General features: G+C 45.2%; 1 protein-coding gene across 6 annotated transcripts in view; it reads right to left on the bottom strand.

The window, feature by feature from the left end:
- LOC115243135 (dachshund homolog 2) overlaps positions 1-24,290 on the bottom strand; it is a 198,405-nt gene that overhangs the window by 172,425 nt on the left and 1,690 nt on the right. The window lies entirely within an intron of this gene.

Genomic DNA, 24,290 nt, shown 5'->3' with positions numbered 1-24,290 from the left:
ACGCTACCGGAAGCTACGATGAGATAGCGCTAAGGGCAATTTGTCGGAGCGAAAGATATAACGCTCGCGCGCGCGCGCGCGCGCGCGTGTATTCCTCTCCTCCGCGAGGCAAATCGGCCGGTCGAGCACATGCGTTCTTCGATGCGCACGCGTAATTCCGCTGAACAACGTTGCGCGAGTTTCTACGACATGATTGATGAAACATATCTCACGGCGCGGAAGAACTGGGATCGTGAAATCCGATGGTTGGAACAATTCTCGCGCCCAGAAAAAGAAAATACCGTTCAAAAGTAATATAGATTGAGTATATATATATATATCAAGGCAGAAATATTATGTTACCTTTTTTTTATTTACATTTTATATAGTGTCTGTCACATTCGAATAAAAAAGAAATGAATATCTCGGAGACAGAAGGATGACAATATGCCAATAAGTACGATCGAAGCCATATTCACGCGCACCGGTAGTTACCCTCCTGCTGATGTCTTCTTTTCCCGACGCGTATCCGAGATAATTCGGGGATGCGTAAAATCCTGCTATTTACCGCGATAATCGGGGCGTGAGCGATATTTGCAAGAGAAAGAGAGAAGCTGAGGGAGAGAGAAAGAGGAAGGCAGATGGACCAACGACAGAGACGATGACAGTAGCGCGTAAGCAGCGGCGAATATCTGTCTCTCTTTCTTTTTCTCTTTCTCTCTTTCTCTCTCTTTTTCATTCTAGAGGCGGTCCTCGGAGGTTTAGAGAGCATTCAGAATGCGTTTAGGGCATCGCCCGGATGAGGACTGTCGCGCAACCGAATGTCGGCCACCCGTGGCGATCGACGGGGGCGTGAAATCGGGCGCCTCTTTAAACGCGAGGTGACACCCGCGGGGCGATTATGCGACAGGATGACAGGAGCGGGCCGACGAAAATAGAGTGCGGTGCCCTTTCAGGTACCGTCAAGCGTGCCGAGCGCGAGAGTGCAGCGCGTGAAATATTAAGGGCAGGCATCTCGATCCGAATCCGAAATACGGTTACACCGTGGACTTACGTGGCGCGCGCTAACCCGAACAAAACATTGCACCCTCGTTATACCAGACAAGGGCGTATTTCAATATCAGCCGTGAAGACTTATTAGTTTAATGTAGATCACTGATAGGCAATCTAATAGAGATATTGAAAGAGAATTAAATATTGTAATTCGAGAAGGAGCACTGAGAGAAATGTAGAGAGAGAATCTTATAAAGTTAAAAATATTATATTTCACTGACGTGAGTAATTTTAGTTTCGGCAAGTCCGACATGAAAAAAAAAAAAAAAGAAAAAAAGAAAAACTTAATGCGTTGCTCGAATATGATTTAAAGGCAGAGAAAGAAGACTAGAAAAACGACTCTAAAAGTTCTAAGAGGAAAGAGGAGGGAGAGAGAGCGTGCTGAAATCGAGACGAGCGGAATCGCCGTGAAGAGAGGAGACGTGTGTTATTAACGCGGAGCACATACGGTATCCGTGGCGTTGTCGATCTCCGTTGGCAGCCCGTTTACCATGGCCGGCGAAAAATAAGCGTCGCCGATAAGCATCCGGCGCCGGATAAAAAGGAACGTCTATAATAACACAGCGTCCATCTCCGAAGTCTCGAGCCGAGACGAGTCGCGCGGCGCGAGTAAATAGCCGCGCGTCGCGCACAATCACGATACCCGGCGCGCTCAGGTATTGCCATTACCGTACCCGTGGGATTATTTACGGTTACCATAACTCCCAGGCTCCGTTGCGCTTAAGATCTTAAGAGAGACCCGTACGTACGCACGTACGAACGGACGTAAGTGGAAGAAACATCACGAACGATTTATTCGCGCCGGCTGGCGCGAGACTTTTCTACGCGCCAGCGTAGAACGCCGCGAGAGAGTCTCGCGTTGACGAAATTACACGGCTAATCACCATCAGCGACGCTAATCCCCAAAGTATCAGTTTCCTTTTACTCTCGTTAACATTGTAACCTCCGAATACCGGCAAATTTTATTTATTTTTTTTTTATTTTTTTATTTTAATGCAATATATCAATGTGGCATTTTCGAAAATAACTACTCGTCACTAGAAGAAGCGACGGTCTTGTACACGAAACGCTCATATCGTACGTCGTGTCGTACATATTAAATGCCACGGAGCAGAAGCAATGTGATCCATACATATTAGTGCCTGCAATATTACGTACATAATTCCGGCATAACACATGTTTTACGTAGCCGCTTGTTACAGTGACAATCAGGTTTGTCAAAAGTGGATGGAGGTGTACGACAAATAATGTAATCGCGATAATTATCATCTAAGGATCCTCTCGCGAACATAAAAAGATCGCGATAGAAGAATATGACTGAACTGTCGAAATGGCAAGAAAGAGTGACGAAGAAGGGAACGAGTTTGGAGGACGAGAAAAATACGTCTCGCGTAACGCCTCGCAATTTCAGCGTCTAGGATATAGTTTAATAATTAAGGTGCCCTCCTATATATGGCGAGGCTCGCCACCGTCGTATAAAGTGGAAGGTGAAAACGGAAATTCTCCTCTACGCTATTCGGCATGACGCTCCGACTTTTACCAACGGCACGATCGATACTTCGACAAAGGTGAATTCCGTTGCGGCACTCGTGACATTACGATGGAACGGTACACGTAGCGGTATCTCGCGAATGAAACTTTGAAAGGTACTTTGATACTTTGAAAGGCGAATTCATACGAGAAATTCAGGAAAGTAATTTAGAGTTTGATCTTTCTTTTATATCGTATATGAACATCGCTTGCACTCTGCGTCCTTTTATAGAGCGGCCAGGATGCACTCATCGTTGTATATGAACGTATGCTAATGCCTAAACGCACGAAGGCTTAAAGAGTGCACGCGTAACGCTAATGCCCTCCAGACTGGCCGTATTAACGACTCGCGTATTAACAACCTCGCTAGGCGCATTACAATGTCGAGAGCGAGGAAACTAATTAAGAACGCACGGGCATTCCGGAAAGAAGCCAACTCCAATGCTCACACGGTAGCTCTCGTTATCAGTTAAACGGGTATTAAATGCAAGAAAATTTTATGTTACTCGCTACTGCGATTATCAGCGGCATTAGCGTGAAATGATTAAGTGATGACTTCATTACATAAGTTTCCAACGTTTAGAAATATGAGATGATCTAATATATTGTAAAAATAAGATTACAAAGTACGAGATACACATACATCACATATATCACTTGTCTACAAAGTTCTGTCTAAAATAACATTTCCGGTATCAATTAAAAATCAATCAGCGTTGAATAAAAAGTTCAGACTGAAGGCAATTTGCATAATGTAAAATGAAAGGTGTCTCGCGACGTAATCGTTTAACCGTGTGCCTCTGTTGAGTCGAGACGTCTTGCGTGCACCACGTGCCACGAACGCATGTTACGCGCGCGAGAGCGTGACCGAGAGAATAGGAAGGACGCGCCTTAAATTATCGCAATATTGCATTCACGCGTCGACAACACAGATCTGCGTAAAAGCCAAACGCGGAGCTTCCGCAAGAAAATCGCGGAAGAAAATAATCATATATATCGCGCGAAAATAATATAAAAGAAAGTAAATTGCTATGTATTCACAGTCATGAATATCTATATCTATATTCATTGGCACATGTATTCACTGACAATTCGAAATAAAATTACGATTGCGCTACATGCGAATTAGCGCAATTAGTGTTCATGTCGGCGGTGAAATTGAACCGGTAACATTTCCGTGATATTTCACAACCGGACAGGAAAACTGCCGACTCTCACGCAGAACTACTTTGAGAGTTCGAGAAAGGAACGTGACAATTATAACGAATAACATAATTATATATTTATTGCTATTTCAAAAGGACACACATTGCGACGAGATCTCAAATAAGAAATTGGCAAAAGTATGCATACGGCAATAGGATACAAGAAAGAGAGATTAAAACAAACGTCCCGCAGCCGTACCACGAACTCGCCAACTTTCGCAAGAATTTAATATATAAAATGCCGCTTTTATTACGGCGGTTCGATACTTTCAAGTTGCTATCGCCGTCTCTCTAGTGTGGAATGAGGAAAAATGCGCGCGCGCGCGCAAGACGGAGAGGGACAATAGAAGTTGCGTTATATGAAAAAAAAAAAAAGAATGGAACAGAGTAGAATAGAAAATCCTCGGATATCTCGACGCGCTGCCAACAACCCGAGGAATCGCAGCCATGCTGACGGTCGGTATCATTAAAACGTAATCACTGCTCTGTTCGCTAACCCCGGTGATGCTAATTTGTACGTTAATTAATGCCGAGTACCATTGTGTTCGCTTATGCCTACAGAAGCGATTATTTAGCGCGTTGCCTTAGATGCTGGTAAGCGCGTTCGCTCGCTCGCTCGCTCGCTCGTCGATCAAGACACACTCGCGCGCTTCCTGTTTTCTATCTGAAACGATTACGGCGCGGCGTTTCTCGAGCGAGGTCGGTTCAATGTGTTCCCGCCATCATCGGCCGCAGTGAAATCCTGGTTATCGAGGACGCAAATGCGAATGCATGCATCGCGTCGTGGAAGAAGCGCGCCAGAGATTTCTTTCCTCTATCGATTCGACGCGTAAAATGTAGAAATTTCATTTCTTTCGGATAATATTCTGTAGAATTGAAAATTAAATTTTGACCAAGATTAACAAAGAGTAAAAATATGATCGTTGCAAATGTGAACATTGAAACGTATAAGAGAGGTCGAGAGGATCTTGCAACCCGACTGAATATCCGGACTCTGCTCTATACATATATACAAAGCTGAGAAGAAAAGATTCCTCGATCCAACGATGTGATGCATTCTGTCGCCTTCGTAATTATAAAGCTATTACCGAGGATCGAACACATTGTCTAGTTGAGACGAGAGAGAGAAAACAGCCGGCATCCTGCTATCCTTCCCGGGTGGTAAAGTGCTCTTCTCGTAGGTGCTCGAATGAGGCGCGCGTTTAGTTGCGGACACGTTTGTTGTTTCCTCCCGGGGCATTCGCGCGTCCTCTCTTTCTCTCACTCTCTCTCTCAGATGTTCTTCATTACCGAACGCTAAACGACCGCTTCCCACGACAATGGGCTCCCTCGGCTACTTCTTTTGAAATTCCTTTTGTTCCTAGCGACCACAATGATTCTCCTGCCTCGAGAGGACTCGGCGCGGAGGAGACGCGACCGTTGCTTCTGGATACAATTTACAGGGCCTCCTCGCCACCGAGATTCATCGTCACACGCGGGCCACCCGGTAATTAGGATATTTGCAAAAGTGTAGACTGAATATCCGTTGATCGTGGAATTATATAAGTGACAATAAAACATTAATACAATCGATACATTCTTTAAGGTGTTCAACTTACTTCTCTTAACACACACACAACACACACAATATGCATAAAAAAATATATTTTAAGAAAACACACACACAGTTGCGCGTACAGAGTTGATTTAAATTAAATTTGACGTTTATAATTTGACATATATGAAATTAATGAGCGAGTGTATTTGACGAAAATTCGACGAGTTGAGCTATAAGGCTTCCATCTTTTGCGCGTCGTGACAGCGCGTAATCCCTTTTTATCAGATAGCAATCGCAAAAGTCGATTTCAGATCGTACAGAATCCACCGAGATCGGCGCACCCCTCGATCGACGATATCGGTCAGCTGCTCTCTCGTGTATTCTTTGTGCCGCAGGCTGACGGTGCAATTTCGACCCCACCTCTCCTAGCCGTCGAGGCGAGTTTTTTAGCGAATTTAATATTTATACCGAATGACTGATGACTATAATAAAGAAACGGGGTCGTATTGTTCGAAACATTTTTGTCATTGATCGATACGACGTTCCGACTGGCTGCTGGAAAGAAATGCTTTCACGTATGTACTCTGTAAACCCCGACGCGCCAATGTCCCGAGCCGTATGTTGGATGTATCCAGTGATCGTTTTCAGATCCGCAAGTTGAGAAATCAAAGTGAAAAACTATCGCGCGCGATTATCGTGTGAAATGTTCCGAGTCGAACGATGCGTTCTACCTTCAAATCAATTTTAGAAGGCTCTTGTGTAAATTACAGCGATCTTAAAATTACCGGACAACCATTTGACAGAAATAAACGTGACACTCAAGGACGTAGTAAATTGAGACCGTAACAAACAAGGACGGATCTGTTCGTGAGGAAATTATCACGAGAAGGCCGATGTAGTATCGCTTATAACGCACGTAGTTTAAAACACTTTGGAACATTCGTGCTGAAAAATCGATGATGTACGACGCGGTGTTTTTAAGGGGCCCGAAAGCTACCTGCTCTGACTTCCTTTCTGTCCGTTATACATCGCGGTCTCGATAATTCGAGTCGAGACCACGATGTTACTCGATCCGCGTGAAATCCCGATTGTTCCATAGGCCACGGCGTTTGTACTTGCGGTCGGGCAAGACAAAGTCGTTTCCACTTTGCGAAGGAAGAATCGAATTTTGTAGCGACGACGTGGCACGGGCAATCATTAACGAATCATTATCGTCCCGCTCTGGCTCGAGGCCGGGACCGAGTTCTCGAAACAAAACCATTAATGATTTCTATTTGTATTCGTTCGTTTGGCTCGTTTCGTGGGGAGGAGGTAGAGGGAGGGGCCCCGGGCCCTCAGACCAAGTCCCCAGTGAATTATGTGAGAAGTTTGCTTATTTTCGTTAAGCCGAACTCCCGCGGCGCGAACAAATCGTCCTTCGCTGCCGCTTCTCGAGACCGAGCTTTGTTTCTCCTATTTGTTGGCCCTTTAACTTTTCGTGCGAGAGATGTTGCTTTCCCGCTTTTTTTTTCTTTCTTTTTCACTCGTGTTAAACTCATACAAAGAAAATCGCGCATCATTGTCAACCTTTTATTAACATTTGTCTCAAAATCTTTGCATTTTTCTATCGTATTACTGATATTTTTATTATTCGATATTAATATCAAATATTGAAATTATGTATGAAATATCATTGTACAATGATCGGCCTGTGACATGCCCGGCTGAAAACAAATTTAACGACTTACACCGTTCGCGCTTTGCATCCCAATAGAGCGGTAAGGATGGTAAGACAGAGACGAGACGGTGACGCGGTGGATAGACAGGGAGCAGAGAGTGCAGAATAAAGTGAAGTAGGAAGAGATGCTCGCATCGCAAAAGAGGAAGAGAAAAAGAGAGAGAGAGAGAGAGAGAAAACGTGTTGCGTTTCGCACGCATATATTTCGTTTTCTGTTGTTGCCTGAGAAAACAGACGGCCGGGCCATGGCCGAACGTCGGCCCGTCAAAGCAGGGCCTTCCTCGTTCTCTTCCTTACGCGCATATCCCAAACCCGCCACAGTGCGCCTTCCTTCTCTTTCTTAAAGCCGGGCAATCGTCCCCTCCCGTTCCCACCGCCATCTCCGACGCTTAGCGAGCTTCTCTCGTTATTTATTAGTAATCGCAGGCACTGTTACGCCTAAACCAATATCGTCAGAGGCGCCGCGCTCAACGTTACTGCGTGTCGAGCACGATGACGTTGATAATGACGATGACGATCACGGCGCGATGGTACAATTCCCCCTTTCCATTTCACGCGAGATATTGCAGCACAGACATACGCACATACACACGACCGGTATATATCAGGCGCGCGTATCATCTGTAAAAACATTCCTTCTAATTGGCGCTCAATATTTATTGTAATTTCAAACACGTGAGCTCGCGCCGGGACCGCCTCCGTCGAGGGCCTCGTAGAAGGCAGTGCCCGGTTCTCTGTCTGGTTGCACGAGCGTTTTACGACCTCGTTGAACCGTGGATTTATTCCTTCTCGATAGACGATCCACATCGTGGACCCGGAACGCGATGAAATTCGTTTGTTAATCTCGTTAAGCTTTCGATAATAATTCTAATATATTCTCACCTCCTATGTGTATCAAATCGTTTATTCAAAATGACAATAGAAATCGTATTAATAATAGCGACTGTGATAAAAGGCGTTCCGCTTGCAAGAATTCGATACCAGAGTGTGCTCGCGCCACTGAAATATAACGTTAAAGATTGATACGTGTGCTTGGGAGTATCGGATACCTCGCGCGAGAGGGTATCAGTACCATCACACTACCCTCCGTGTTCCAATTTACATCAAATCAGGAAGACAAGCTGGAAGAAGAACTCGGGAGCGCGCGCGAGAGTTGCCGTAGAGACAGGCCGAACGTTAGCGCGAAAGTATCTCTCTTTCTCCGTCCCCTCCCCCCCCCTCTCTCTCTCTCTCTCTCTCTCTCTTTATACCTGACTGTAACCTCGGAGGCACTGACAGAAAGCGACCCGCCCACAAAAGTAATCTCGCTCTCGGTCGAGGAAGAAAGAGAAAAAGCCACACCTGATTCATCAGCGAGGAATAAATCGAAAGACGAGCCAAAAACAAAACGATTCACCATCCACCACTGCGTATAGTTCTCGCTCTTTTCTTATCCTCCACCCCTTCGCATATATTCCTTGTCTCACATCTACTCCTCTTTCTCTCTCTCTCTCTCTTTTTCTCTCATCCGTGGTCCACTCGGTAATACCAAATGATGCATCCCGGGACGGTTTCTTCCGCGCGTCTAATGCTCCACGAGGAAACGAATAGAGCCCGCGTGTGTAGGTGTAGCTCGTCTGTCTCTCTTCCCTTCTCTCTTTCTTTCTCTCAGTCGAGAGACTGAGGCCAGATACGCCCCGGCTATCCGCGCGCGCGTATATAAATTAACTTTTTAATTTCCCACCAAGACAAATGATTTAATTTATTCTATCAATTATCGATGAAGCGAGGCGCGGCGGTGCGAGGATCGGGTTGGCGGGAGGTGGGCTTGTTTGGTTTTCATTTCGATTCGTCGATATCTGATCGGCAGTGAATCTTTTTCGCCCGTGTCCCTCGATCGGCGATCTCGCTCGCCCTCGCTCTCCCTTTCTCTCTATCTCTCGATGCTCGATGCGCCTGATCTTTCTTCTTTTCATTCTCTACGCTACTATGTTGCGTATATACCGAACGGCAGCCGTTGCTTCTTGTTTGCCCGCAGCAACCTCGTTTCGATCGATCTGGCACTCTTTTCTTCCCTTCTCCCCCGCTAGTTGCCCGAACCTTTCGTCGCGAAACACAGAACAGCCTGTTGGCTGGTCCGGTCTATGAAACGCTTATTAACATGAGAAATGATCGGAACTCGAAACGAAAAAAATATGTCGTTTCTCTTTCTCTCTCTCTCTCTCTCTCGTCGAGATCAATCTCGAATCATCGATCCAGCGACGCGAAAGGTAGAAGGAAAAATATTTGATCGCGTCTGTACGATTTGTCGGGCACTCATGCGCGCTCTCTTGTTACGCATCGCGCATGATGTACGAGAAAAACGAGATTCGACAAGGAAACTTCGTGGCGAAGAACAGGGCGGCAGGGAGGAGACGTAGATCGAAGCGTAGGTAGGTACCTACACGTCCGAGACCGAAACGGCCATTAGGTACCGAATCGACCGGATGATGTATGCAGCGCGCACGTACAGTACGCGCGACCGATAAAAGCAGCAACGAAAAGGGGAAAAGGCTGTATAGAGGTGCGCGGTGGTATAGGAAGATGCTCTAGACCAGATGAGCAGATACGCATGCAACGCGCGAATTATGAGTACCGAGCCGATAAAATCGGGAACGAGCGCGCGTACAAAGCGTCAGACAAAGGCGACGGGGGGAAGGGGAGGGGAAAAGGGTGAGGGGGAGGGGGGAGGGGACGCTCTGAGACATATGTTTCCACGGGTAGACGCGGCCGAGACTGCTCTCTCGGAACCGGTTCGACGTGTATCCTCTCTCTCGCTCTCTCCCGGGCTAGGTCAGTTATTCAAAAACTGAAATATCGCCTCATTAACGGCGGCAGCTCGTTTGCGAACTCTCTTAAGGGGCTGAGACGCGCGGCCGTGTCGCGTCCACGGCGTCATCATCGTCCCGCGGTTCATCGGAAGCGAGATATCGAGGAAATAGCTATACATTTTTCCGTATCGCGAGCTTCAAATATTAACAGATTTGAAGAATATTAAAGTCAAAATAATTCCAAGCACACTATTATTGCCATTTAAATGTCTTCCTTATTAGTGACAATATATAATGTAACAAATATATACAGTTTTAAATGTTTAAAATATTATGTCTATAATACTATTTTAAATGTTTTGATTAAAACGCCGCACCGCGATGCGGCCCGAGTATTTTCGTTTACGCGCGCTGCGGGAAATGAAAATGAAAAAAAAAAAAAGGCATCGAAAACGCGGGAAAGAGAGGCAGATGGTATGGTCCGTCTAAAGTACCGCGGCCGTAGCGATGGAAAGAGAGAAGAATGAGAGTAAAAGCAACGAAATATTCGCGCCGACAAAACTCCGCTCGTTCCCGACAACGGAGCGGAATTCTTCGCTCTCCTATTTCTGCGTCCGCTTTCTTTAGCTCGCTCTCATATCCGAAATTGGCCGAGCAGAAGATTCCCATAAATACATACATCGCATATATAGGATCCCCTCCTCCCCTCTCACAACGCGCGCTCGTATCAAGTTTATACGATACTGATATTTTCGCGGGCACAACGGGTGTCTAAACTCTAGACGGCGTGAGATACGATCGAGTCAACGAGAAGCCTGGCTACGCGTTTATATACGTATGGTTATACGAACGAAACCGCGTATTATTAAGTTAACGGCAACCCACACTCGGATACGTTTAGGCACGCGCTTCATCGTCGTACGGTTCTTCTCGCGTTCGCGAGAGAGGAGAGTTCGATATCTATCATATGTGTCGATAGATAAATAATTCAGTGCAAGGTATTACACATACATACGAGGTTCGCAGGTGTTTAAGTTACGATCGTTTTCTGGCACGTACAGCCGTCGTCGTATTCCTGCCTCGAGGATGCCTGCGATTTATCTTGCGGCTCGTATTCGAATACGTACTTGGTACGTACCCAGATTACGCCCGACTATTCCGCGATTAATCATCATTCCGCCGCGATTAAAGGCCCAATTAAGTCCCGTTTTTGCAAGTCTGATTGTCCCACGATCGCGCACAGCAATATCGTATATACCCTCTCTAGATATGTACCGAGCACACGCACGGTTAGCGCTCGGTTAGCCAGTCGGCCGGTCTTATCTCGCGCGATGTGCGCGAATTAAAATGTACTTTATGGCCTGTGTCAGGCGATAATAATCGCCAGCGAGACACCGCGCGCGAGGATCCTCGTCGCTGCTTTCTCGCGAGTCCGTTCAGGATACATGCACGGACTTTCTCGATGATGGCAGATCGTCAACGGGATTAAAAAGAAATCGGCGACGTGCTATCGCAATCGCAAGGCATGACCGGAAAGCGTAAAGTTAGTATAATTGAGGCAATTTCAACGTAACTGCGGGCATAACTTTACTTGCAAAACGTCAAACAATTATGTTATAATTTATTTGCAGCGCGATACAATCCGATCATTGCTCTTTGTCGGGATGGATCACGGTATATATGTTATCGTTAACGCCACTGGAGATTAAATCGTTTAATAATTTTACAGCGATCTCGATGAATATATAAACCGCCTGTGTCAATCTCGAAATTTTGACAATTACACCGAATCGAAACGCCGCCCGCGATTATTATCTCCACTTTTGCCAGATTGCTCTACCTCGAGAAGATGCCATAACGAGCGACGTTGATAAATAGCGAACGCTTTCGCGAGCCAGAATCCCGCGTAATTACATGCCTATGCTCGCTCGTGGATGTTCGCCATGCGCAATAGTTAATCGCATTCGAACAGATCGTTTTGTTCGATTCTATCTTGATCAAAAATTATATATATATCCTTGATTATTCCTGAAATATTAAGAAACGATTGTATCGTCTTGAATTAGCAGTAATCATTAATTTTCTTTCCTTCCCTCCCAAGCATATACAATAATATTTTATAATTTTATAAATATTATTATACAATAATATTTTAATCCAAACTAAATTATTAAAAATATTTCTTATCTCCGAGCCATTCCTTGCCGCCCTAATTAATTCACGCTCGGTTGTAATTCGTTATCGCCCCCATCAAAGCGACAAACATGGCAAACACCTGTCTGCGGAATCGTCATCGACGCGATCGTCGAACCCGATCGGATATAACAAAGCGGATAACGCTATATCCACGCCACTGCGAGCACGATCTGTGGTCGGATGTATCAATGTCAAACGCTAATAACACCTCGACTGCTCGTTCGCGGGCCGCGTCCAAACTGTATGTAACAACAACGGCTGGCAGCTAATTCCCAACAATGATATAATTACATATTATTTGCCATTATCTCGAGATGTACATGAACGCGGAGAAATTAGAAGATTGCGCGTTGCACGGCGATCGGTTAGACACGACCGTTGATAGGAAGAAGTAATCCTCGAGATGCTGGAAGAACACGAATTAATTATGAGAATGAAATTTTTTTGTCAAACGCGCACGAAGAACTTGCCGACGATCGCGACCGTGCAAGAAATCTACCTCTCGCACGTATAGTTGACGTTCTTGATTAAAAATTGAACTTAGCTGAAGTAACAAAGTAATAAGTAAAAAAGAGATGGCCTGATAATCCTTAGTCGGCGCGCGCTTTGAAGAAATGCCAATCAAAATTAGACACTTGAATAGCTAAGGAAGAAATAAAAAATAGAAACAATCGAATCGCCATACGCTTTTTCTCTTTTATCGTCAGCGCAGGTCATAGACCGGATGGGTTTGTATTATTTACATATTGTATTATTATGCTATGGACTGAAAGTATACACGAGAGTATCTCTCCTCTTTTCTCAATTTAATGCAAAATCGCCTAGATCGTGGAGAGAGGAAGAAAGATGGAACCGGATGATTACATTAGAAATCTAGGCGTGTCGATCTAGAGCCGGTTCCCTCTTCAATTCGGCATTTTAAGATCGCGATGCCGTGTTAATGAAAAAGTAATTTCGGCTAATTCCAAAAACAATGCAGACTCAACATATATTCTTGAGCTTAATAGCCCGACGAACTCGTTCATTTAGATCAAATATCGTTGCTTACGTTATCGCGAAACGATAACACAATATTACTATCCGTATTTTAGCATGTACCGACACGCGATCGTTTGTTTTTCTTTACTTAGAAAATGTTCGATTTCCGACGACGAAACCTTAAGCAAAAATATACACAAATCGCGCAACTTAGGTAAACGAATCACCGTCCAATGGTCCGCGTGACGATCGATATTAGTTATCGCCGGTTATTTTCCTCTCCATTCTCTCTCTCTCTCTCTCTCTCTCTCTCTCTCAGCAATAGCTATGAAGACTATCAAGAACTTAGGAACACTAATTCCGCCACGGATGCCCGCGTAACTTGTTCGATCGATATCTCGCAATCACGTGGTATTTATCCCGTAAGTCTACATTCGTGCGTGAAAGGGAAAAGCGCGTAAACGGTCGCACGTAAAGCTGAGGTAAGCGTTCGCAAAGATGTACATTGAATCGAGAGAGAAAGAGAGAGAAAGGGAGAAAGCTGCAGACGAGTCCCGCGAGGAAGAAAGAAGGAGCGGAATACCAAGGAGGAGAGGTGGTATGCGTGCATCACGCGAGCGGACCGCACGCGTGTAAAGATGGCTCCTCGCCCGACAAAACCGGCAAACACCGCTCGAGTTGGCTGACTGGGCTGACGACTCCGCAGTCGGGGGGCACCCTTCAAGGGTATATCATAGGGGCTATCAGGCGTCCATGTACGTAAGATCGACTCGACATCGCGCGGGAATCATTACTATAGGAGCAACTACTCGAAAGCCCCGATTTTGATTGACGCACGACGCCGACGTTGCGCCAAACTTGGCGGCACGCGAGCCAAACGGACGACCTCGCTCGAAAGAAGCTGCCACTGCCTTCTCGATCGGCACTGTTTCACGCCATATGATGACGTCGAAACGTTCTCGAATCACGTTTCTAAACTACCGATCCGATACTTAAATATATCCTTCCGCAACGTTATATAAGCTCATAAACAACTAAAAGAAAAAAATCGTATCAATAATGCTTGATGCTAATCGCGACGTTTGCACAATCGATCCGAATAAGCGTATACGGTGTACGAGCCGAGTTCTAACAACGACTTGATTCCTCTTAAATGCCCAAGTTCTAACTGCCACCTAGCTTCTCGGGGTGGTCTCGTGCGTCGTTTAATTACCGTGTGTAACGAGTTGGAGTGGCTAGCGTGCACACGAAAGCCCTCTCTCGCGAAAGGGGTGCGATATGCTCGCTGACGTCGTCCACGAATCACTCGAAATTACCGAGTATCGTTGTGACAGGCTGCCTCGTGAGAGGCGGAAAGGACGCCTTTCGTGCAGTTTGCATACGACGGCCGCGCCGACGAAAACTTGAAATTCGTTCGGACTGCGGCATTCCGATGTAAGGCCGTAATATGCCGGCTCTGATATTACCGTGCGACGCATAATTATGGCAATTATACAGTGCAAATGCGGCGACTTTCCTGCGGATTAAGAAGTTCTCCGGTATCACGTATTTTTGTAATTTAGTGAGAAAACATATATCGCCGAATATAAATTATTTCCTCTAGTTGTGATATCTGCTAGTTAATCGCAACATAATAATTCGATCGTTGAGCGATGTGTACCTTAACGAAATGTTTCTCATACCATTTCCGGCCAATCAATCATTCGTAAAATATATATTTGTAAATTATATGTATGACAAAGACAATCTCTCTATCTCTATGTGAATCAAACTAGATATATATATATTTGCCGTACATTTCAGCATTCGATTGATTAACGTAATCTAAACAAGCGATTTCGTAATATTTTCACAAATAAAAATGTAAGTAATGATATCGTGAAGATAATGATCCATGTCCTAGGTAAATAAACAAAAGAAGTATGAAATAAAAAGAGGTAGAAGAAACTAATCGTCTAATGCAAATCCCCACTATCAGATATGAGTGATTACGATAATAAGATAACGATATAGTCGAGGGAGAAAAAGAGAGAGAGAGAGAGAGACGATTTGTATTGACCTTCGGATCAATTCCGTTAAATCCGCGGTCGCATAAAATTGTTGCCGTAAAGGATTTACGGACCTAAGCGCGCCGGTAGCACGACACGTCCACGACGAGGTTCGCTCTATCGAGGCACAGCTTACTCGACGAGAACACGCGATTGCATGTACAAACGCGGGATTCTTAAACGCGTCTCCCGAGAGAGATGGTTAAGAGCCCGTGGTGCCCGCGCCGAATGTTTTCCGTAATGCAGGACACGAAATACTACCAGAAATCCATAAGACAGTATCGATTAAAGGAACTTTATTGCGATCTACTACATATTTCGTATAAAGTTTTTTCTTTAAGCTCCTCTGTCTTGTCGTTTATGATGAAACATGATCACCCTGATTGATAGAAAAGTAGAAAATTTTTGAAGACTTCCCGATTTAAAATCGATTAATCCATCTATAAATCTATCTCAAATTATTTATGAATTTATGTGGATATTATGTGTAATAAATGTATTCCTATGAGAGATCGATTCCATCCAATCCGAGGTAATGATAAAAATACAGAAGGATTAAAGACCCTTGTTTTACTCGATGAGTCGTATCGCGTTTTAGTCAACGGGCGAGAGCAAAAGATGCGCTCTTGGGGATAGTTCTTTACGAGGGCGGCGGTATCGTCGCAACAAGGGTGAATCAAGGGGAAAGAACGAAACAGGACTCGTGGGTCCCGCCATCGCAGTCAGCTGTTTTTATGTGGGTCACTGGTTCGCGCAGAAACAATCGATTTTAGCTCCTGTGACGCGACATGCGTGGGCCATTGTTAAAAGTATATAATGCAACCCAATCGCTCTCGTCCAGAGAAAATATTCCGGCCAAATCTTGCACGCTTGTCTCGGGAATGCGACCGACTTGTGAGATTTTACGTTTTTATTCTTTCCGAATCTACGATAAAATCTATCAAGATCGAGCGTACGATCTGCACTTGATCACCAAGTGGCTAAAAATTATCTAAAAATTTTGTATATATGTATACAATGTATATAATTTAAAAAAATAAATCTTTATAATCTTTGACTTGATAAATACAGAGTCAAATAAAAATATAATATCGTTAAAGTTGTGCGGCAGAAAGAAATTATACGCAATGTATAGGCGGTTTCAAATAGCGCGTATCATTTATAAATTCTGTGAAAGAACCGTTTATCTTTTAAATGATACGAGAAATTAACTTTCGCAGTTCGATCAAACCGTATCCACCGACCCATCATGATTGGCGAGAATTAACGGCACGGCAGAAAATATAAGATATCAACGCCATATCGCCGCAACAGTCGCGTATTTAACGCCTTAAATTGGGAGCCTTTCTTAGGTTCCGTCGAATGCACGGCAACGATAGAGAACGCATCGGAGAACGCCGAAAGGGAAACGCGGAACGGGAGCCTGGCGCCATTGCGATACAATACGGGGCCCCGATGACTTGCATTTGTATCTCGCCATCAAGAGGCCTCGTGATTATAGCCATGGGCCCGCTCGCATCCTGCTCTCTCTCTTTCCTGGCTCTCCTCTTCTTTCTGGGCGTACCGTACACGGGTTCCCATCGTCCTCGAGAAAGGATCTCGTCTTACCGCATGCAGACGGCCGGCAGACGATACAGATCGCGATAATAATATTGTGACTTTATCATTGCACGCGCAGCCAACACACCCTCCCTCTCCCCTATTCTTCTTCGATGCAAATTAACGCTCTCTTTAATTACTCCGGATCCGCGCAATAAGATCGCGCAGTTTGATGATTCTTAGATGCCTCGCGATCAAACATTGAATGCTAAAAAGGGCGACAATTAAATTTTGCTTTAAATCGATTTAATAAAACGACCAAATTTACAACGCATTGCGATAATTTGGAATAATTCAAAATGTAAATTGCAAACATATTTTAGTAAGTTTTCTTATATCTTTTCGCCAAAGAAAGAAAATCGCCAAGCTTCATAAATTTTGCGAATACGGGGAAAGAAATAAAAGAGAAGTGGCGAATATCTCGCATGGCTGCAACGGTCGGCCATCTTTGGCCAACGTTATAGAACGAGAAGCGAGCAGCAGCAGCAGCGTTAAAAAGAGGGAGAAGTTCGGAGAAACAACGAGAAAAAGAACGGTGGGTGGGTAGCTCGATTTTAATCCTTCTTGTTTGTCTTTGCATTAATTATCCAGAATTAAGAACGCTGCTCGACTGCGGCGCCGCGCGCAGCCGGATTACTGGCTTTATTATTACTTGTTGCAGATTATTAATTACCGAGAATTATGAGCGAAACGCGCGGAATAGACTGTGGGTGGCGATGGCGAACGGCATCGTGGGCAAAGGGCGGCGGACGGATGCTGGGAAGAAAGGCACCCCTCTCAGATTTGTGTTTTCAATTAATTTCCGTAAATTAAGAACGATTGTGTAAGAAGAGATTAGTGACCGCTGGCCGTGCTTCGAAAGCTGTAAAGATACTACAAATGGAGAAGGTCGCTCCGCGCGCTCCGGTTTCTCGAGTGTGGCGTAAAGTAGTGGTGTAAAGTAATTAAACAAGTCGATAAACTACCGCAGCTACAGCTGCTGCAGAGACCGACGAATAAATGAACGAACAAATAAATAAAATAAGCGATGGTATATCCTCTCGATGTTAGCGACTATATTATTAAATGGCCCTGGGCACGAGCACCGCGAAATGGCTAATAACTGACCGGCGTTCGAATGCGTTATGATGCACTCGAGTTTTCCAATCGAGGCGGAACAATTTCCACTTTTTATCAATAAAAAGTCAGCGCGCGGCTGCGTTTTTATCGCATTACTGTATTTTATAAAGTTCAAGGCTCTATATCCGCTTCGCGGTTTTCATCGATTGCAGTTGCCTGTGAATTGTTCTCACGGCAACTAGTACACGGCAAACGCGCGGACTTCGTTTTCGGTTATGGGATTAATCGACAAGCAGATTTAATGGAGACACACACACACACACACACACACACACACGTCGTGGGGGAGTCTACGGACGCGTGTATATACGTAGAAGCGTGGCGGTAACACACGCGCATATATATATGTATCTCGATGAAAAGTAATGCTAACAATAGGGTCATGCGAGCCTTTATAATATCACGCTGGCGGCCCAATTCCCCGTGCAGGATACGGAACGGGGAAAAAAAAGGCCGAGAGGCCTGCCAGCTGCTGTAAACGATACAATTACCAGATAGATACATGCTTGTGTGTACGGAGAGAAAGAAAGAGAGAAAGAGAGAGAGAAAGAGGGAGAGAAAGGAGACCGATCGTCCTCCACTCGGCGTCGCTGCAGCAAAAGAATCGAGAGCGATCCCTTTTCGAGACGTCCGTCCGTCGAATAATATCGCGATGCTTTCCGTGAGCCACGAAGAGAACACAGTCGCGTTCATACGAGGACTTTACCGAGCCCTATTTGTGTATTCGTGCAGTTAACACGAGCGCATAGATATTAAAAGCTTACGTAGCCTATAACCACGCATCGGCGCACGGCAACAACCAGGAGCTAGGAGGAGCAAGCAGAGGAAATAAATATTAATAACGGCTTTCTGCTGCCATCTCGCTCTCTCTCTCTCTCTCTCTCCCTCTTTCTGTTCTACTCTTGCTCTCCCCCTTTTCACCCCCTCTCTTCTCGCGATTCTATTCTCTGTGTACTACCCCTTCTTTCCTCCCTCCTCCCTGAATCTCTCGCTCTCTCACAATATGTCTGTGCATTGTTAGAGCCATTACGGGAGCCAATTAATCTATGCACAATTTTATAATTAAACGGCTAATAGCGCATAGAATTATAGTCCAGGGCCGCGCGCACTCCCACGTAGTTTCTGGCTGGCTGTTGTTATGCCAGGTACATACTAAGCGCCGTGCTAGCGAGGAAGAATAAAGAAAAATTACGTTACGCCTGTATGTTTCTCCTCTGTGCTTTTCCCAAAAAAATAAATCTTTATAATCTTTGACTTGATAAATACAGAGTCAAATAAAAATATAATATCGTTAAAGTTGTGCGGCAGAAAGAAATTATACGCAATGTATAGGCGGTTTCAAATAGCGCGTATCATTTATAAATTCTGTGAAAGAACCGTTTATCTTTTAAATGATACGAGAAATTAACTTTCGCAGTTCGATCAAACCGTATCCACCGACCCATCATGATTGGCGAGAATTAACGGCACGGCAGAAAATATAAGATATCAACGCCATATCGCCGCAACAGTCGCGTATTTAACGCCTTAAATTGGGAGCCTTTCTTAGGTTCCGTCGAATGCACGGCAACGATAGAGAACGCATCGGAGAACGCCGAAAGGGAAACGCGGAACGGGAGCCTGGCGCCATTGCGATACAATACGGGGCCCCGATGACTTGCATTTGTATCTCGCCATCAAGAGGCCTCGTGATTATAGCCATGGGCCCGCTCGCATCCTGCTCTCTCTCTTTCCTGGCTCTCCTCTTCTTTCTGGGCGTACCGTACACGGGTTCCCATCGTCCTCGAGAAAGGATCTCGTCTTACCGCATGCAGACGGCCGGCAGACGATACAGATCGCGATAATAATATTGTGACTTTATCATTGCACGCGCAGCCAACACACCCTCCCTCTCCCCTATTCTTCTTCGATGCAAATTAACGCTCTCTTTAATTACTCCGGATCCGCGCAATAAGATCGCGCAGTTTGATGATTCTTAGATGCCTCGCGATCAAACATTGAATGCTAAAAAGGGCGACAATTAAATTTTGCTTTAAATCGATTTAATAAAACGACCAAATTTACAACGCATTGCGATAATTTGGAATAATTCAAAATGTAAATTGCAAACATATTTTAGTAAGTTTTCTTATATCTTTTCGCCAAAGAAAGAAAATCGCCAAGCTTCATAAATTTTGCGAATACGGGGAAAGAAATAAAAGAGAAGTGGCGAATATCTCGCATGGCTGCAACGGTCGGCCATCTTTGGCCAACGTTATAGAACGAGAAGTGAGCAGCAGCAGCGTTAAAAAGAGGGAGAAGTTCGGAGAAACAACGAGAAAAAGAACGGTGGGTGGGTAGCTCGATTTTAATCCTTCTTGTTTGTCTTTGCATTAATTATCCAGAATTAAGAACGCTGCTCGACTGCGGCGCCGCGCGCAGCCGGATTACTGGCTTTATTATTACTTGTTGCAGATTATTAATTACCGAGAATTATGAGCGAAACGCGCGGAATAGACTGTGGGTGGCGATGGCGAACGGCATCGTGGGCAAAGGGCGGCGGACGGATGCTGGGAAGAAAGGCACCCCTCTCAGATTTGTGTTTTCAATTAATTTCCGTAAATTAAGAACGATTGTGTAAGAAGAGATTAGTGACCGCTGGCCGTGCTTCGAAAGCTGTAAAGATACTACAAATGGAGAAGGTCGCTCCGCGCGCTCCGGTTTCTCGAGTGTGGCGTAAAGTAGTGGTGTAAAGTAATTAAACAAGTCGATAAACTACCGCAGCTACAGCTGCTGCAGAGACCGACGAATAAATGAACGAACAAATAAATAAAATAAGCGATGGTATATCCTCTCGATGTTAGCGACTATATTATTAAATGGCCCTGGGCACGAGCACCGCGAAATGGCTAATAACTGACCGGCGTTCGAATGCGTTATGATGCACTCGAGTTTTCCAATCGAGGCGGAACAATTTCCACTTTTTATCAATAAAAAGTCAGCGCGCGGCTGCGTTTTTATCGCATTACTGTATTTTATAAAGTTCAAGGCTCTATATCCGCTTCGCGGTTTTCATCGATTGCAGTTGCCTGTGAATTGTTCTCACGGCAACTAGTACACGGCAAACGCGCGGACTTCGTTTTCGGTTATGGGATTAATCGACAAGCAGATTTAATGGAGACACACACACACACACACACACACACACACGTCGTGGGGGAGTCTACGGACGCGTGTATATACGTAGAAGCGCGGCGGTAACACACGCGCGTATATATATGTATCTCGATGAAAAGTAATGCTAACAATAGGGTCATGCGAGCCTTTATAATATCACGCTGGCGGCCCAATTCCCCGTGCAGGATACGGAACGGGGAAAAAAAAGGCCGAGAGGCCTGCCAGCTGCTGTAAACGATACAATTACCAGATAGATACATGCTTGTGTGTACGGAGAGAAAGAAAGAGAGAAAGAGAGAGAGAAAGAGGGAGAGAAAGGAGACCGATCGTCCTCCACTCGGCGTCGCTGCAGCAAAAGAATCGAGAGCGATCCCTTTTCGAGACGTCCGTCCGTCGAATAATATCGCGATGCTTTCCGTGAGCCACGAAGAGAACACAGTCGCGTTCATACGAGGACTTTACCGAGCCCTATTTGTGTATTCGTGCAGTTAACACGAGCGCATAGATATTAAAAGCTTACGTAGCCTATAACCACGCATCGGCGCACGGCAACAACCAGGAGCTAGGAGGAGCAAGCAGAGGAAATAAATATTAATAACGGCTTTCTGCTGCCATCTCGCTCTCTCTCTCTCTCTCTCTCCCTCTTTCTGTTCTACTCTTGCTCTCCCCCTTTTCACCCCCTCTCTTCTCGCGATTCTATTCTCTGTGTACTACCCCTTCTTTCCTCCCTCCTCCCTGAATCTCTCGCTCTCTCACAATATGTCTGTGCATTGTTAGAGCCATTACGGGAGCCAATTAATCTATGCACAATTTTATAATTAAACGGCTAATAGCGCATAGAATTATAGTCCAGGGCCGCGCGCACTCCCACGTAGTTTCTGGCTGGCTGTTGTTATGCCAGGTACATACTAAGCGCCGTGCTAGCGAGGAAGAATAAAGAAAAATTACGTTACGCCTGTATGTTTCTCCTCTGTGCTTTTCCCTTCTTTCCTCTTTGTCTCCCCGGCGCGACCTCTTTTCGCGGATTCCCAATTAGAGGCTCAATTCCGAATAAGTAGTTTGCGCGCGATCGTTCGTTCGTCCGACCGAGTTAGGCGAATTAATTGATATAATTGACTCGTCTCGTTAGCTATGCGCAACGCGGCCGCATTATTATTTCCTCGCCGATTACCGTAGGGCATAAATATATATATATATATATATATATATAGATACGAGATACGATGCGAGTAATTATTGCAATCAATTACTTTTTTCAGCCTATAACAGGAATATCTGTTGGCATTCTCGATCAAGATAACGGCTTTCCAGATACGTGTCTCAGATACGCCTTTTCAAGAAAAGTCAAAAAGCAACGTAATGTTGTCAGAGAGGCAGCGTCTCGCGATGAAAAATAAACGCGGCATTTAAAAATACACCAAGCGGCAGTAACGATTCACGCATTGTGCGCTCATTACCACGCGTGTCTCGTGCGCGCGCGCGCGCGCGCGCGCATGGTTCCGCATAGCAAGCTCCGGCACGCGGCTCTCTCTCCACATTCGTCGTTGTCGTCTGCACATACTCTGCTTTTTAAACGTTATTATTATTCGGGAGCGCACGAAATACGGCGCGTCCGGCGCAATTCGGTTCTATATCTCTGAGCAGTCCGGACGGAACAACGCAGCCGGCGCCGCGCAGTAAACCGCAAGAAAAATCCCCCTGAATTATCGGTGCGGTTCTGGGCACATGCTGTTGTATCGGTCCGGTAGAACGGCGTAGAACGGCGCCGGGGTCGATGTGCACTCGTATATATGTAGATGTGCAGGCGCGCGCGCGCGCGATGCTTGTGTATATATGTATGTGTATGTTTGACTCGTCGTAGATGTGGCTCGCCTGTGTGTAGCCGTTGCTGCCGCTACCGTTGCCGTGCATTATCAGAATGTAACGACGTCAGCGGTACACGCGATCGGACCGCACAGGAAGGCCGTGTCGCAGCCTCTTGATCATCCTATTTTTTAAACGCGACCGTGGTTTCGCTCTTTTCCGATCGATATCCGCGCGAGAGCTTCCGCGATCGGAATCCGTGAAATGTATTAAAGAATTTGTCAAAAAACCAAGACGATCTTGGTTCTTTCATTTTCGAAACCGAATGCCGCGACAAATGTCACTGACAATGAGTATAATATAATTGTCATTTTATATATATATATAATAATAATAATTAATCGTCATAATAATATCACCATATAATTGTCACCTTCGACATTAAAATAATTACATATACGGAAAGTTGTTGAAAACTGTTGTGGATAAAAAATAACCCATAAAATAAACAACAATTCTATCGCTCTTTTTAGATTGAAACAAATTTTATAATGTTATATGAGAGAGAGAGACAGAGAAAGAGAGATTTATAACGAAACGGAGAAATAACATTATTTAACTTACGAACAAAGAATATGATGTCGAGGAAATTGGTAAATCGAGCTACAATCCGACGTATCGCGAGAAAGAGTAAACTGTACGATATACGACAAAACGAGCTCGAGAAAGGCGAGACCCGCACGAGCCGACGGCTCGTGGAGCTCTGTTCTGTGACTGCTACTACGGATTATTCGGATCCCTGCGATCCCTACGAATTTCCTCCTTCTTCCTCTCGCGCTCGCTCTCTCCTTCTGGCTATCTCCGGCTCTTTCACTCTGTCCCTCGGGATATCCCTCGATTCCCTCTCGCTCTGTCCCTCTTCGTGTCGCGTTGAATCCGTTTCCGTTGTGACTGCGCGTAGCTCGCCGAACAAATATTGCCCATTTGCCATGCGATTCACGGTCTGTCGCGTATCTCGAAGAAGCTCGTCCGTTTCGCGACAGTCGAACGTACAAATGAAATCAACAATTATCAAAATCGTATCGCCGAATCTATTGTTTGATACGAAGAATCGATCAACGAGATGATTCGGATTAATAAACGACGTCGCGCGAGAGGACAACACTTTAGCCGACGACCTTAAATCCCCTCGTTCCGTTTACCATTCCGTTTCGTCTGTCGTCTACCTCGTGGGTGGGGTGACAGAGAGAGAGAGAGAGAGCTTGTACAACCGTGCTCTCCTCCTCTCGCCCGGCATCCTCTCTTTCTCTCCCTCGTCGGGGACGATTCATTCAGAGAAACTGCCGTGAAAGGGACACCTGTTGGCGCGGGAACTTGGTGACAATCCTAGAAACGAGAAGCACGTGCCGATGCTATGACTCGGATATCTTAATTCTCTCTCTTTTTTTCTTCGCCGTACGGTGCATCGGTGAATGCGATTATTCCTACTTCGAATGAATATTATTTTACAAATGGATGCGATACGTCTCTCGTTTTGGCATAATTCTCCTGAATGTAAATAAAGCTATTGCCGAAACGGCA

The sequence above is a fragment of the Formica exsecta genome, unplaced genomic scaffold (genome assembly GCF_003651465.1).
Source record: "Formica exsecta isolate Colony F162 unplaced genomic scaffold, ASM365146v1 scaffold690, whole genome shotgun sequence".
In the NCBI taxonomy this organism is placed as follows: Eukaryota; Metazoa; Arthropoda; class Insecta; order Hymenoptera; family Formicidae; genus Formica; species Formica exsecta.
Note: the sequence above shows the minus strand (reverse complement) of the source record. Positions and strands in the feature narration are given on the sequence as shown.